Raw genomic sequence first — 13,651 nt, forward strand, 5'->3', positions numbered from 1 at the left:
GTATATATTATTGTGTTGAAGTGGTTAAAATTGAAAATCATAGTCATATGCTAGATATTAAGTGTTAAGTTGCGATTTTAAGGGTTTTTAAGCGTCATTGCCACTTTTGCACATAAGTTGCTCAAACGTCGTTTGTTTTGCACGAAAGTTGGCACACAACATTATTTGGTATATATTATTGTGTTGAAGTGGTTAGAATTGAAAATCATAGTCATATGCTAGATATTAAGTATTAAGTTGCGATTTTAAAGGTTTTTATGCGTTTTTGCCACTTTTGCGCATAAAGTAGCTCAATCTTCGTTTATTTTGCACGAAACTTGGCACACAACACTATTTGGTATATATTATTGTGTTCAAGAGGTTAGAATTGAAAATCATGTTCATATGCTAGATATTAAGTGTTAAGTTGCGATTTTATAGGTTTTTAAGCGTTTTTGCCACTTTTGCGCATAAAGTAGCTCAAACTTCGATTTTTTTGCACGAAACTTGGCAGACAACACTATTTGGTGTATATTATTGTGTTCAAGTGGTTAGAATTGAAAATCATAGTCATATGCTAGATATTAAGTGTTAAGTTGCGATTTTAAGGGTTTTTAAGTGTTTTTGCCACTTTTGCGCATAAAGTAGCTCAAACTTGGTTTGTTCTGCACGAAACTTGGCACACAACACTATTTGGTATATAATATTGTGTTGAAGTGTTTAGAATTTAAAATCATAGTCATATGCTAGAAATTACGTGTTAAGTTGCGATTTTGAGGTTTTAAAACGTTTTTGCCAGTTTTGCGCATAAAGCAGCTCAAACTTGGTTTGTTTTGCACGAAACGTGACACACAACACTATTTGGTATATATATTATTGTGTTGAAGTGGTTAGAAATGAAAATCATTGTCATATGCTATATATAAAGTGTTAAGTTACTATTTTAAGGGTTTTTACGCGTTTTTGACACTTTTGCGCATAAAGTAGCTCAAACTTGGTTTGTTTTGCATGAAACTTGCACACGACACTGTTTGGTATATATTATTGTGTTGAAGTGGTTATAAGTGAAAATCATAGTCATATGCTAGAAATTAAGTGTTAAGTTGCGATTTTAAAGGTTTTTAAGCGTTTTTGCCACTTTTGCGCATAAAGTAGCTAAAACATGGTTTGTTCTGCACGAAACTTGGCATACAACACTATTTGGTATATAATATTGTGTTGAATTGGTTAGAATTGAAAATCATATTCATATGCTAGAAATTACGTGTTAAGTTGCGATTTTAAGAGTTTTTAAGCGTTTTTGCCTGTTTTGCGCATAAAGCAGCTCAAACTTGGTTTGTATTGCACGAAACTTGACACATAACACTATTTGGTATATATTATTGTGTTGAAGTGGTTAGAAATGAAAATCATTGTCATATGCTAGATATTAAGTGTTAACTTACTATTTTAAGGGTTTTTAAGCGTTTTTGACACTTTTGCGCATAAAGTAGCTCAAACTTGGTTTGTTTTGCACGAAACTTGGCACACAACAATGTTTGGTATACATTATTGTGTCGAAGTGGTTATAATTGAAAATCATAGTCATATGCTAGATATTAAGTGTTAAGTTGCGATTTTAAGGGTTTTTAAGCGTTTTTGCCAATTTTGCGCATAAAGTAGTTCAAACTTGGTTTGTTTTGCACAAAAGTTGGCACACAACACTATTTGGTATATATTATTGTGTTGAAGTGGTTATAATTAAAAATCATAGTCATATGCTAGAAATTACGTGTTAAGTTGCGATTTTAAGGGTTTTTAAGCGTTTATGCCAGTTTTGCGCATAAAGCAGCTCGAACTTGGTTTGTTTTGCACGAGCTTGGCACACAACACTGTTTGGTATATATTATTGTGTTGAAGTAGTTAGAATTGAAAATCATAGTCATATGCTAGATATTAAGTGTTAAATTGTGATTTTAAGGGTTTTTAAGCGTTTTTGCCACTTTTGCGCATAAAGTAGCTGAAACTTGGTTTATTTTGCACGAAACTTGGCACACAACATTATTTGGTATAAATTATTGTGTTCAAGTGGTTAGAATTGAAAATCATAGTCATATGCTAGATATTAAGTGTTAAGTTACTATTTGAAGGGTTTTAAAGCGTTTTTGACACTTTTGCGCATAAAGTAGCTCAAACTTGGTTTGTTTTGCACGAAACATGGCACACAACACTGTTTGGCATATATTATTGTGTTGAAGTGGTTATAACTGAAAATCATAGTCATATGCTAGATATTAAGTGATAAGTTGCGATTTTAAAGGTTTCTAAGCGTTTTTTCCACTTTTGCGCATAAAGTAGCTCAAACTTGGTTTATTTTGCACAAAAAATGGGTCACAACACTATTTCGTATGTATTATTGTGTTGAAGTGGTTAGAATTGAAAATCATAGTCATATGCTAGATATTAAGTGTTAAGTTGCGATTTTAAAGGTTTTTAAGCGTTTTTTCCACTTTTGCGCATAAAGTAGCTCAAACTTCGTTTTTTTGCACGAAACTTGGCACACAACACTTTGTTATATATTATTGTGTTCAAGTGGTTAGATTTGAAAATCATATTCATATGCTAGATATTAAGTGTTAAGTTGCGATTTTATAGGTTTTTAAGCGTTTTTGCCACTTTTGCGCGTAAAGTAGCTCAAACTTCGTTTTTTTTTGCACGAAACTTGTCACACAACACTATTTGGTGTATATTATTGTGTTCAAGTGGTTAGAATTGAAAATCATAGTCATATGCTAGATATTAAGTGTTAAGTTGCGATTTTAAGGGTTTTTAAGCGTTTTTGCCACTTTTGCGCATAAAGTAGCTCAAACTTGGTTTGTTCTGCACGAAACTTGGCACACAACACTATTTGGTATATAATATTGTGTTGAAGTGTTTAGAATTTAAAATCATAGTCATATGCTAGAAATTACGTGTTAAGTTGCGATTTTGAGGGTTTTAAAACGTTTTTGCCAGTTTTGCGCATAAAGCAGCTCAAACTTCGTTTGTTTTGCACGAAACTTGACACACAACACTATTTGGTATATATTATTGTGTTGAAGTGGTTAGAAATGAAAATCATTGTCATATGCTATATATATAGTGTTAAGTTACTATTTTAAGGGTTTTTACCGCGTTTTTGACACTTTTGCGCATAAAGTAGCTCAAACTTGGTTTGTTTTGCATGAAACTTGCACACGACACTGTTTGGTATATATTATTGTGTTGAAGTGGTTATAATTGAAAATCATAGTCATATGCTAGATATTAAGTGTTAAGTTGCGATTTTAAGGGTTTTTTAAGCGTTTTTGCCAATTTTGCGTATAAAGTAGTTCAAACTTGGTTTGTTTTGCACAAAAGTTGGCACACAACACTATTTGGTATATATTATTGTGTTGAAGTGGTTATAATTGAAAATCATAGTCATATGCTAGAAATTACGTGTTAAGTTGCGATTTTAAGGGTTTTTAAGCGTTTATGCCAGTTTTGCGCATAAAGCAGCTCAAACTTGGTTTGTTTTGCACGAGCTTGGCACACAACACTGTTTGGTATATATTATTGTGTTGAAGTGGTTAGAATTGAAAATCATAGTCATATGCTAGATATTAAGTGTTAAATTGTGATTTTAAGGGTTTTTAAGCGTTTTTGCCACTTTTTGCGCATAAAGTAGCTCAAACTTGGTTTATTTTGCACAAAACATGGGTCACAACACTATTTGGTATATATTATTGTGTTGAAGTGGTTAAAATTGAAAATCATAGTCATATGCTAGATATTAAGTGTTAAGTTGCGATTTTAAGGGTTTTTAAGCGTCATTGCCACTTTTGCGCATAAAGTAGCTCAAACTTCGTTTGTTTTGCACGAAACTTGGCACACAACATTATTTGGTATATATTATTGTGTTCAAGTTGTTAGAATTGAAAATCATAGTCATATATGCTAGATATTAAGTGTTAAGTTACTATTTTAAGTGTTTTTAAGCGTTTTTGACACTTTTGCGCATAAAGTAGCTCAAACTTGGTTTGTTTTGCACGAAACTTGGCACACAACACTGTTTGGCATATATTATTGTGTTGAAGTGGTTATAATTGAAAATCATAGTCATATGCTAGATATTAAGTGATAAGTTGCGATTTTAAAGGTTTCTAAGCGTTTTTGCCACTTTTGCGCATAAAGTAGCTCAAACTTGGTTTATTTTGCACAAAACATGGGTCACAACACTATTTCGTATATATTATTGTGTTGAAGTGGTTAGAATTTAAAATCATAGTCATATGCTAGATATTAAGTGTTAAGTTGCGATTTTAAAGGTTTTTAAGCGTTTTTGCCACTTTTGCGCATAAAGTAGCTCAAACTTCGTTTGTTTTGCATGAAACTTGCACACGACACTGTTTGGTATATATTATTGTGTTGAAGTGGTTATAATTGAAAATCATAGTCATATGCTAGATATTCAATGTTAAGTTGCGATTTTAAGGGTTTTTAAGCGTTTTTGCCACTTTTGCGCATAAAATAGCTAAAACTTGGTTTGTTCTGCACGAAACTTGGCATACAACACTATTTGGTATATAATATTGTGTTGAAGTGGTTAGAATTGAAAATCATATTCATATGCTAGAAATTACGTGTTAAGTTGCGATTTTAAGAGTTTTTAAGCAATTTTGCCAGTTTTTCGCATAAAGCAGCTCAAACTTGGTATTTATTGCACGAAACTTGACACACAACACTATTTGGTATATATTATTGTGTTGATGTGGTTAGAAATGAAAATCATTGTCATATGCTAGATATTAAGTGTTAAGTTACTATTTTAAGGGTTTTTAAGCGTTTTTGACACTTTTGCGCATAAAGTAGCTCAAACTTGGTTTGTTTTGCACGAAGCTTGACACACAACACTATTTGGTATATATTATTGTGTTGAAGTGGTTATAAATGAAAATAATAGTCATATGCTAGATACCAAGTGTTAAGTTACTATTTTAAGGGTTTTTAAGCGTTTTTACACTTTTAAGTTTTAAGTTTTAAGTTTTTAAGCGTTTTTGCCAGTTTTGCGCATAAAGCAGCTCAAACTTGGTTTGTATTGCACGAAACTTGACACACAACACTATTTGGTAAATATTATTGTGTTGAAGTGGCTAGAATTCAAAATCATAATCATATGCTAGAAATTAAGTGTTATGTTGCGATTTTAAGAGTTTTTAAGCGTTTTTGCCAGTTTTGCGCATAAAGCAGCTCAAACTTGGTTTGTATTGCACGAAACTTGGCACACAATACTATTTGGTATATATTATTGTGTTAAAGTGGTTAGAATTTAAAATCGTACTCATATGCTAGATATTAAGTTTTAAGTTGCGATTTTAAGGGTTTTTAAGCGTTTTTGCCACTTTTGCGCATAAAGTAGCACAAACTTGGTTTGTTCCGCACGAAACTTTGCACACGACACTATTTGGTATATATTATTGTGTTGAAGTGGTTATAATTTAAAATGATAGTCATATTCAAGAAATTACGTGTTAAGTTGCGATTTTAAGGGTTGTCAAGCGTTTTTGCCAGTTTTGCGCATAAAGCAGCTCAAATTTGGTTTGTTTTTCACGATACTTGACACACAAACACTATTTGGTATATATTATTGTATTTAAGTGGTTAGAATTGAAAATCATAGTCATATGCTAGATATTAAGTGTTATGTTGAAATTTTAAGGATTTTTAAGCGTTTTTGCCACTTTTGCGCATAAAGTAGCTCAAACTTGGTTTGTTTTGCACAAAACATGGCACACAACACTATTTGGTATATATTATTGTGTTGAAGTGGTTAAAATTTAAAATTATAGTCATATGCTAGATATTAAGTGTTAAGTTGCGATTTTAAGGGTTTTTAAGCGTTTTTGCCACTTTTGTGCATAAAGTAGCTCAAAATTGGTTTGTTATGCACGAAACTTTGCAAAAAACACTATTTGGTTTATATTATTGTGTTAAAGTGGTTAGAATTGAAAATAATAGTCATATGCTAGATATTAAGTGTTAAGTTGCGATTTTAAAGGTTTTTAAGCGTTTTTGCCACTTTTGCGCATAAAGTAGCTCAAACTTGGTTTGTTCTGCACGAAACTTGGCACACAACACTTTTCGTATATACTATTGTGATGAAGTGGTTAGAATTGAAAATCATGGTCATATTCTCGAAATTACGTGTTAAGTTGAGATTTTAAGGGTATTTAAGCATTTTTGCCAGTTTTGCGCATAAAGCAGCTCAAATTTGGTTTGTTTTGCACGAAACTTGACACACAACACTATTTGGTATATATTATTGAGTTGAAGTGGTTAGAAATGAAAATCATTGTCATATGCTATATATAAAGTGTTAAGTTACTATTTTAAGGGTTTTTACGCGTTTTTGACACTTTTGCGCATAAAGTAGCTCAAACATGGTTTGTTCCGCACGAAACATGGCACACAACACTATTTGGTATATATTATTGTGTTGAAGTTGTTATAATTGAAAATGATAGTCATATTCTAGAAATTACGTATTAAGTTGCGATTTTAAGGGTTTTCAAGCGTTTTTGCCAGTTTTGCGCATAAAGCTGCTCAAATTTGGTTTGTTTTGCACGAAACTTGACACACAACATTATTTGGTATATATTATTGTGTTGAAGTGGTTAGAATTGAAAATCATAGTCATATGCTAGATATTAAGTGTTAAGTTACTATTTTAAGGGTTTTTAAGCGTTTTTGACATTTTTGCGCATAAAGTAGCTCGAACTTGGTTTGTTTTGCACGAAACTTGGCACACAACACTATTTTGTATATATTATTATGTTGAAGTGGTTGGAATTTAAAATCATAGTCATATGCTAGATATTAAGTGTTAAGTTGCAATTTTAAGGATTTTTAAGCGTTTTTGCCACTTTTGCGCATAAAGTAGCTCAAACTTGGTTTGTTTTGCACAAAACATGGCACACAACACTATTTGGTGTATATTATTGTGTTGAAGTGGTTAAAATTTAAAATTATAGTCATATGCTAGATATTAAGTGTTAACTTGCGATTTTAAGGGTTTTTAAGCGTTTTTGCCACTTTTGTGCTTAAAGTAACTCAAACTTGGTTTGTTTTGCACGAAACTTTGCAAAAAACACTATTTGGTTTATATTATTGTGTTAAAGTGGTTAGAATTGAAAATAATAGTCATATGCTAGATATTAAGTGTTAAGTTGCGATTTTAAAGGTTTTTAAGCGTTTTTGCCACTTTTGCGCATAAAGTATCTAAAACTTGGTTTGTTCTGCATGAAACTTGGCACACAATACTTTTCGTATATACTATTGTGTTGAAGTGGTTAGAATTGAAAATCATGGTCATATTCGCGAAATTACGTGTTAAGTTGAGATTTTAAGGGTTTTTAAGCGTTTTTGCCAGTTTCGCGCATAAAGCCGCTCAAATTTGGTTTGTTTTGCACGAAACTTGACACACAACACTATTTGGTATATATTATTGTGTTGAAGTGGTTAGAAATGAAAATCATTGTCATATGCTATATATAAAGTGTTAAGTTACTATTTTAAGGGCTTTTACGCGTTTTTGACACTTTTGCGCATAAAGTAGCTCAAACTTGGTTTGTTCCGCACGAAACATGGCACACAACACTATTTGGTATATATTATTGTGTTGAAGTTGTTATAATTGAAAATGATAGTCATATTCTAGAAATTACGTGTTAAGTTGCGATTTTAAGGGTTTTCAAGCGTTTTTTGCCAGTTTTGCGCATAAAGCAGCTCAAATTTGGTTTGTTTTGCACGAAACTTGGCACACAACACTATTTGGTATATATTATTGTGTTGAAGTGGTTGGAATTTAAAATCATAGTCATATGCTAGATATTAAGTGTTAAGTTGCGATTTTAAGAGTTTTTAAGCGTTTTTGCCACTTTTGTGCTTAAAGTAACTCAAACTTGGTTTGTTTTGCACGAAACTTTGCAAAAAACACTATTTGGTTTATATTATTGTGTTAAAGTGGTTAGAATTGAAAATAATAGTCATATGCTAGATATTAAGTGTTAAGTTGCGATTTTAATAGTTTTTAAGCGTTTTTTGCCAATTTTGCGCATAAAGCAGCTCAAACTTGGTTTGTATTGCACGAAACATGACATACAACACTATTTGGTATATATTATTGTGTTGAAGTGGTTAGAAATGAAAATTATTGTCATATGCTAGATATTAAGTGTTAAGTTACTATTTTAAGGGTTTTTAAGCGTTTTTGACACTTTTGCGCGTAAAGTAGCTCAAACTTGGTTTGTTTTGCACGAAGCTTGACAAACAACACTATTTGGTATATATTATTGTGTTGAAGTGGTTATAAATGAAAATCATAGTCATATGCTAGATACCAAGTGTTAAGTTACTATTTTAAGGGTTTTTTAGCGTTTTTGACATTTTTAAGTTTTACGTTTTAAGTTTTTAAGCGTTTTTGCCAGTTTTGCGCATGAAGCAGCTCAAACTTGGTTTGTATTGCACGAAACTTGACACACAACACTATTTGGTATATATTATTGTGTTGAAGTGGTTAGAAATGAAAATCATTGTCATATGCTATATATAAAGTGTTAAGTTACTATTTTAAGGGCTTTTACGCGTTTTTGACACTTTTGCGCATAAAGTAGCTCAAACTTGGTTTGTTCCGCACGAAACATGGCACACAACACTATTTGGTATATATTATTGTGTTGAAGTTGTTATAATTGAAAATGATAGTCATATTCTAGAAATTACGTGTTAAGTTGCGATTTTCAAGCGTTTTTGCCAGTTTTGCGCATAAAGCAGCTCAAATTTGGTTTGTTTTGCACGAAACTTGACACACAACACTATTTGGTATATATTATTGTGTTGAAGTGGTTAGAATTGAAAATCATAGTCATATGCTAGATATTAAGTGTTAAGTTACTATTTTAAGGGTTTTTAAGCGTTTTTGACATTTTCGCGCATAGAGTAGCTCGAACTTGGTTTGTTTTGCACGAAACTTGGCACACAACACTATTTGGTATATATTATTGTGTTGAAGTGGTTGGAATTTAAAATCATAGTCATATGCTAGATATTAAGTGTTAAGTTGCGATTTTAAGAGTTTTTAAGCGTTTTTGCCACTTTTGTGCTTAAAGTAACTCAAACTTGGTTTGTTTTGCACGAAACTTTGCAAAAAACACTATTTGGTTTATATTATTGTGTTAAAGTGGTTAGAATTGAAAATAATAGTCATATGCTAGATATTAAGTGTTAAGTTGCGATTTTAAAGGTTTTTAAGCGTTTTTGCCACTTTTGCGCATAAAGTAGCTAAAACTTGGTTTGTTCTGCACGAAACTTGGCATACAACACTATTTGGTATACAATATTTTGTTGAAGTGGTTAGAATTGAAAATCATAGTCATATGCTAGAAATTACGTGTTAAGTTGCGATTTTAATAGTTTTTAAGCGTTTTTGCCAATTTTGCGCATAAAGCAGCTCAAACTTGGTTTGTATTGCACGAAACATGACACACAACACTATTTGGTATATATTATTGTGTTGAAGTGGTTAGAAATGAAAATTATTGTCATATGCTAGATATTAAGTGTTAAGTTACTATTTTAAGGGTTTTTAAGCGTTTTTGACACTTTTGCGCATAAAGTAGCTCAAACTTGGTTTGTTTTGCACGAAGCTTGACAAACAACACTATTTGGTATATATTATTGTGTTGAAGTGGTTATAAATGAAAATCATAGTCATATGCTAGATACAAAGTGTTAAGTTACTATTTTAAGGGTTTTTTAGCGTTTTTGACACTTTTAAGTTTTACGTTTTAAGTTTTTAAGCGTTTTTGCTAGTTTTGCGCATGAAGCAGCTCAAACTTGGTTTGTATTGCACGAAACTTGACACACAACACTATTTGGTATATATTATTGTGTTGAAGTGGCTAGAATTGAAAATCATAGTCATATGCTAGAAATTAAGTGTTAAGGTGCGATTTTAAGAGTGTTTAAGCGTTTTTGCCAGTTTTGCGCATAAAGCAGCTCAAACTTGGTTTGTATTGCACGAAACTTGGCACACAACACTATTTGGTATATATTATTGTGTTCAAGTGGTTAGAATTTAAAATCGTACTCATATGCTAGATATTAAGTTTTAAGTTGCGATTTTAAGGGTTTTTAAGCGTTTTTTGCCACTTTTGCGCATAAAGTAGCTCAAACTTGGTTTTGTTCTGCACGAAACTTGGCACACAACACTATTTGGTATATATTATTGTGTTGAAGTGGTTATAATTGAAAATGATAGTCCTATTATAGAAATTACGTGTTAAGTTGCGATTTTAAGGGTTTTCAAGCCAGTTTTGCGCATATAGTAGCTCAAATTTGGTTTGTTTTGCACGAAACTTGACACACAACACTATTTGGTATATATTATTGTGTTGGAGTGGTTAGAATTGAAAATCATAGTCATATGCTAGATATTAAGTGTTAAGTTACTATTTTAAGGGTTTTTAAGCGTTTTTGACATTTTTGCGCATAAAGTAACTCGAACTTGGTTTGTTTTGCTCGAAACTTGGCACACAACACTTTTTGGTATATATTATTGTGTTGAAATGGTTGGAATTTAAAATCATAGTCATATGCTAGATATTAAGTGTTAAGTTGCAATTTTAAGGATTTTTAAGCGTTTTTGCCACTTTTGCGCATAAAGTAGCTCAAACTTGGTTTGTTTTGCACAAAACATGGCACACAACACTATTTGGTATATATTATTTTGTTGAAGTGGTTAAAATTTAAAATTATATTCATATGCTAGATATTAAGTGTTAAGTTGCGATTTTAAGGGTTTTTAGCGTTTTTGCCACTTTTGCGCATAAAGTAGCTCAAACTTGGTTTGTTTTGCACGAAACTTTGCACAAAACACTATTTGGTTTATATTATTGTGTTAAAGTGGTTAGAATTGAAAATAATAGTCATATGCTAGATATTAAGTGTTAAGTTGCGATTTTAAAGGTTTTTTAAGCGTTTTTGCCACTTTTGCGCATAAAGTAGCTAAAACTTGGTTTGTTCTGCACGAAACTTGGCATACAACACTATTTGGTATACAATATTTTGTTGAAGTGGTTAAAATTGAAAATCATAGTCATATGCTAGAAATTACGTGTTAAGTTGCGATTTTAATAGTTTTTAAGCGTTTTTGCCAATTTTGCGCATAAAGCAGCTCAAACTTGGTTTGTATTGCACGAAACATGACATACAACACTATTTGGTATATATTATTGTGTTGAAGTGGTTAGAAATGAAAATTATTGTCATATGCTAGATATTAAGTGTTAAGTTACTATTTTAAGGGTTTTTAAGCGTTTTTGACACTTTTGCGCATAAAGTAGCTCAAACTTGGTTTGTTTTGCACGAAGCTTGACAAACAACACTATTTGGTATATATTATTGTGTTGAAGTGGTTATAAATGAAAATCATAGTCATATGCTAGATACCAAGTGTTAAGTTACTATTTTAAGGGTTTTTAAGCGTTTTTTACACTTTTGCGCATAAAGTAGCTCAAACTTGGTTTGTTTTGCACGAAGCTTGACAAACAACACTATTTGGTATATATTATTGTGTTGAAGTGGTTATAAATGAAAATCATAGTCATATGCTAGATACCAAGTGTTAAGTTACTATTTTAAGGGTTTTTTAGCGTTTTTGACACTTTTAAGTTTTACGTTTTAAGTTTTTAAGCGTTTTTGCTAGTTTTGCGCATGAAGCAGCTCAAACTTGGTTTGTATTGCACGAAACTTGACACACAACACTATTTGGTATATATTATTGTGTTGAAGTGGCTAGAATTGAAAATCATAGTCATATGCTAGAAATTAAGTGTTAAGGTGCGATTTTAAGAGTGTTTAAGCGTTTTTGCCAGTTTGCGCATAAAGCAGCTCAAACTTGGTTTGTATTGCACGAAACTTGGCACACAACACTATTTGGTATATATTATTGTGTTCAAGTGGTTAGAATTTAAAATCGTACTCATATGCTAGATATTAAGTTTTAAGTTGCGATTTTAAGGGTTTTTAAGCGTTTTTGCCACTTTTGCGCATAAAGTAGCTCAAACTTGGTTTGTTCTGCACCAAACTTGGCACACAACACTATTTGGTATATATTATTGTGTTGAAGTGGTTATAATTGAAAATGATAGTCCTATTATAGAAATTACGTGTTAAGTTGCGATTTTAAGGGTTTTCAAGCGTTTTTGCCAGTTTTGCGCATATAGTAGCTCAAATTTGGTTTGTTTTGCACGAAACTTGACACACAACACTATTTGGTATATATTATTGTGTTGGAGTGGTTAGAATTGAAAATCATAGTCATATGCTAGATATTAAGTGTTAAGTTACTATTTTACGGGTTTTTAAGCGTTTTTGACATTTTTGCGCATAAAGTAACTCGAACTTGGTTTGTTTTGCTCGAAACTTGGCACACAACACTTTTTGGTATATATTATTGTGTTGAAATGGTTGGAATTTAAAATCATAGTCATATGCTAGATATTAAGTGTTAAGTTGCAATTTTAAGGATTTTTAAGCGTTTTTGCCACTTTTGCGCATAAAGTAGCTCAAACTTGGTTTGTTTTGCACAAAACATGGCACACAACACTATTTGGTATATATTATTTTGTTGAAGTGGTTAAAATTTAAAATTATATTCATATGCTAGATATTAAGTGTTAAGTTGCGATTTTTAAGGGTTTTTAGCGTTTTTGCCACTTTTGCGCATAAAGTAGCTCAAACTTGGTTTGTTTTGCATGAAACTTTGCACAAAACACTATTTGGTTTATATTATTGTGTTAAAGTGGTTAGAATTGAAAATAATAGTCATATGCTAGATATTAAGTGTTAAGTTGCGATTTTAAAGGTTTTTAAGCGTTTTTGCCACTTTTGCGCATAAAGTAGCTAAAACTTGGTTTGTTCTGCACGAAACTTGGCATACAACACTATTTGGTATACAATATTTTGTTGAAGTGGTTAAAATTGAAAATCATAGTCATATGCTAGAAATTACGTGTTAAGTTGCGATTTTAATAGTTTTTAAGCGTTTTTGCCAATTTTGCGCATAAAGCAGCTCAAACTTGGTTTGTATTGCACGAAACATGACATACAACACTATTTGGTATATATTATTGTGTTGAAGTGGTTAGAAATGAAAATTATTGTCATATGCTAGATATTAAGTGTTAAGTTACTATTTTAAGGGTTTTTAAGCGTTTTTGACACTTTTGCGCATAAAGTAGCTCAAACTTGGTTTGTTTTGCACGAAGCTTGACAAACAACACTATTTGGTATATATTATTGTGTTGAAGTGGTTATAAATGAAAATCATAGTCATATGCTAGTACCAAGTGTTAAGTTACTATTTTAAGGGTTTTTTAGCGTTTTTGACACTTTTAAGTTTTACGTTTTAAGTTTTTAAGCGTTTTTTGCCAGTTTTGCGCATGAAGCAGCTCAAACTTGGTTTGTATTGCACGAAACTTGACACACAACACTATTTGGTATATATTATTGTGTTGAAGTGGTTAGAAATGAAAATCATTGTCATATGCTATATATAAAGTCTTAAGTTACTATTTTAAGGGCTTTTACGCGTTTTTGACACTTTTGCGCA

This window comes from Amaranthus tricolor, chromosome 1 (assembly GCF_026212465.1).
Source record: "Amaranthus tricolor cultivar Red isolate AtriRed21 chromosome 1, ASM2621246v1, whole genome shotgun sequence".
Lineage (NCBI taxonomy): Eukaryota > Viridiplantae > Streptophyta > Magnoliopsida > Caryophyllales > Amaranthaceae > Amaranthus > Amaranthus tricolor.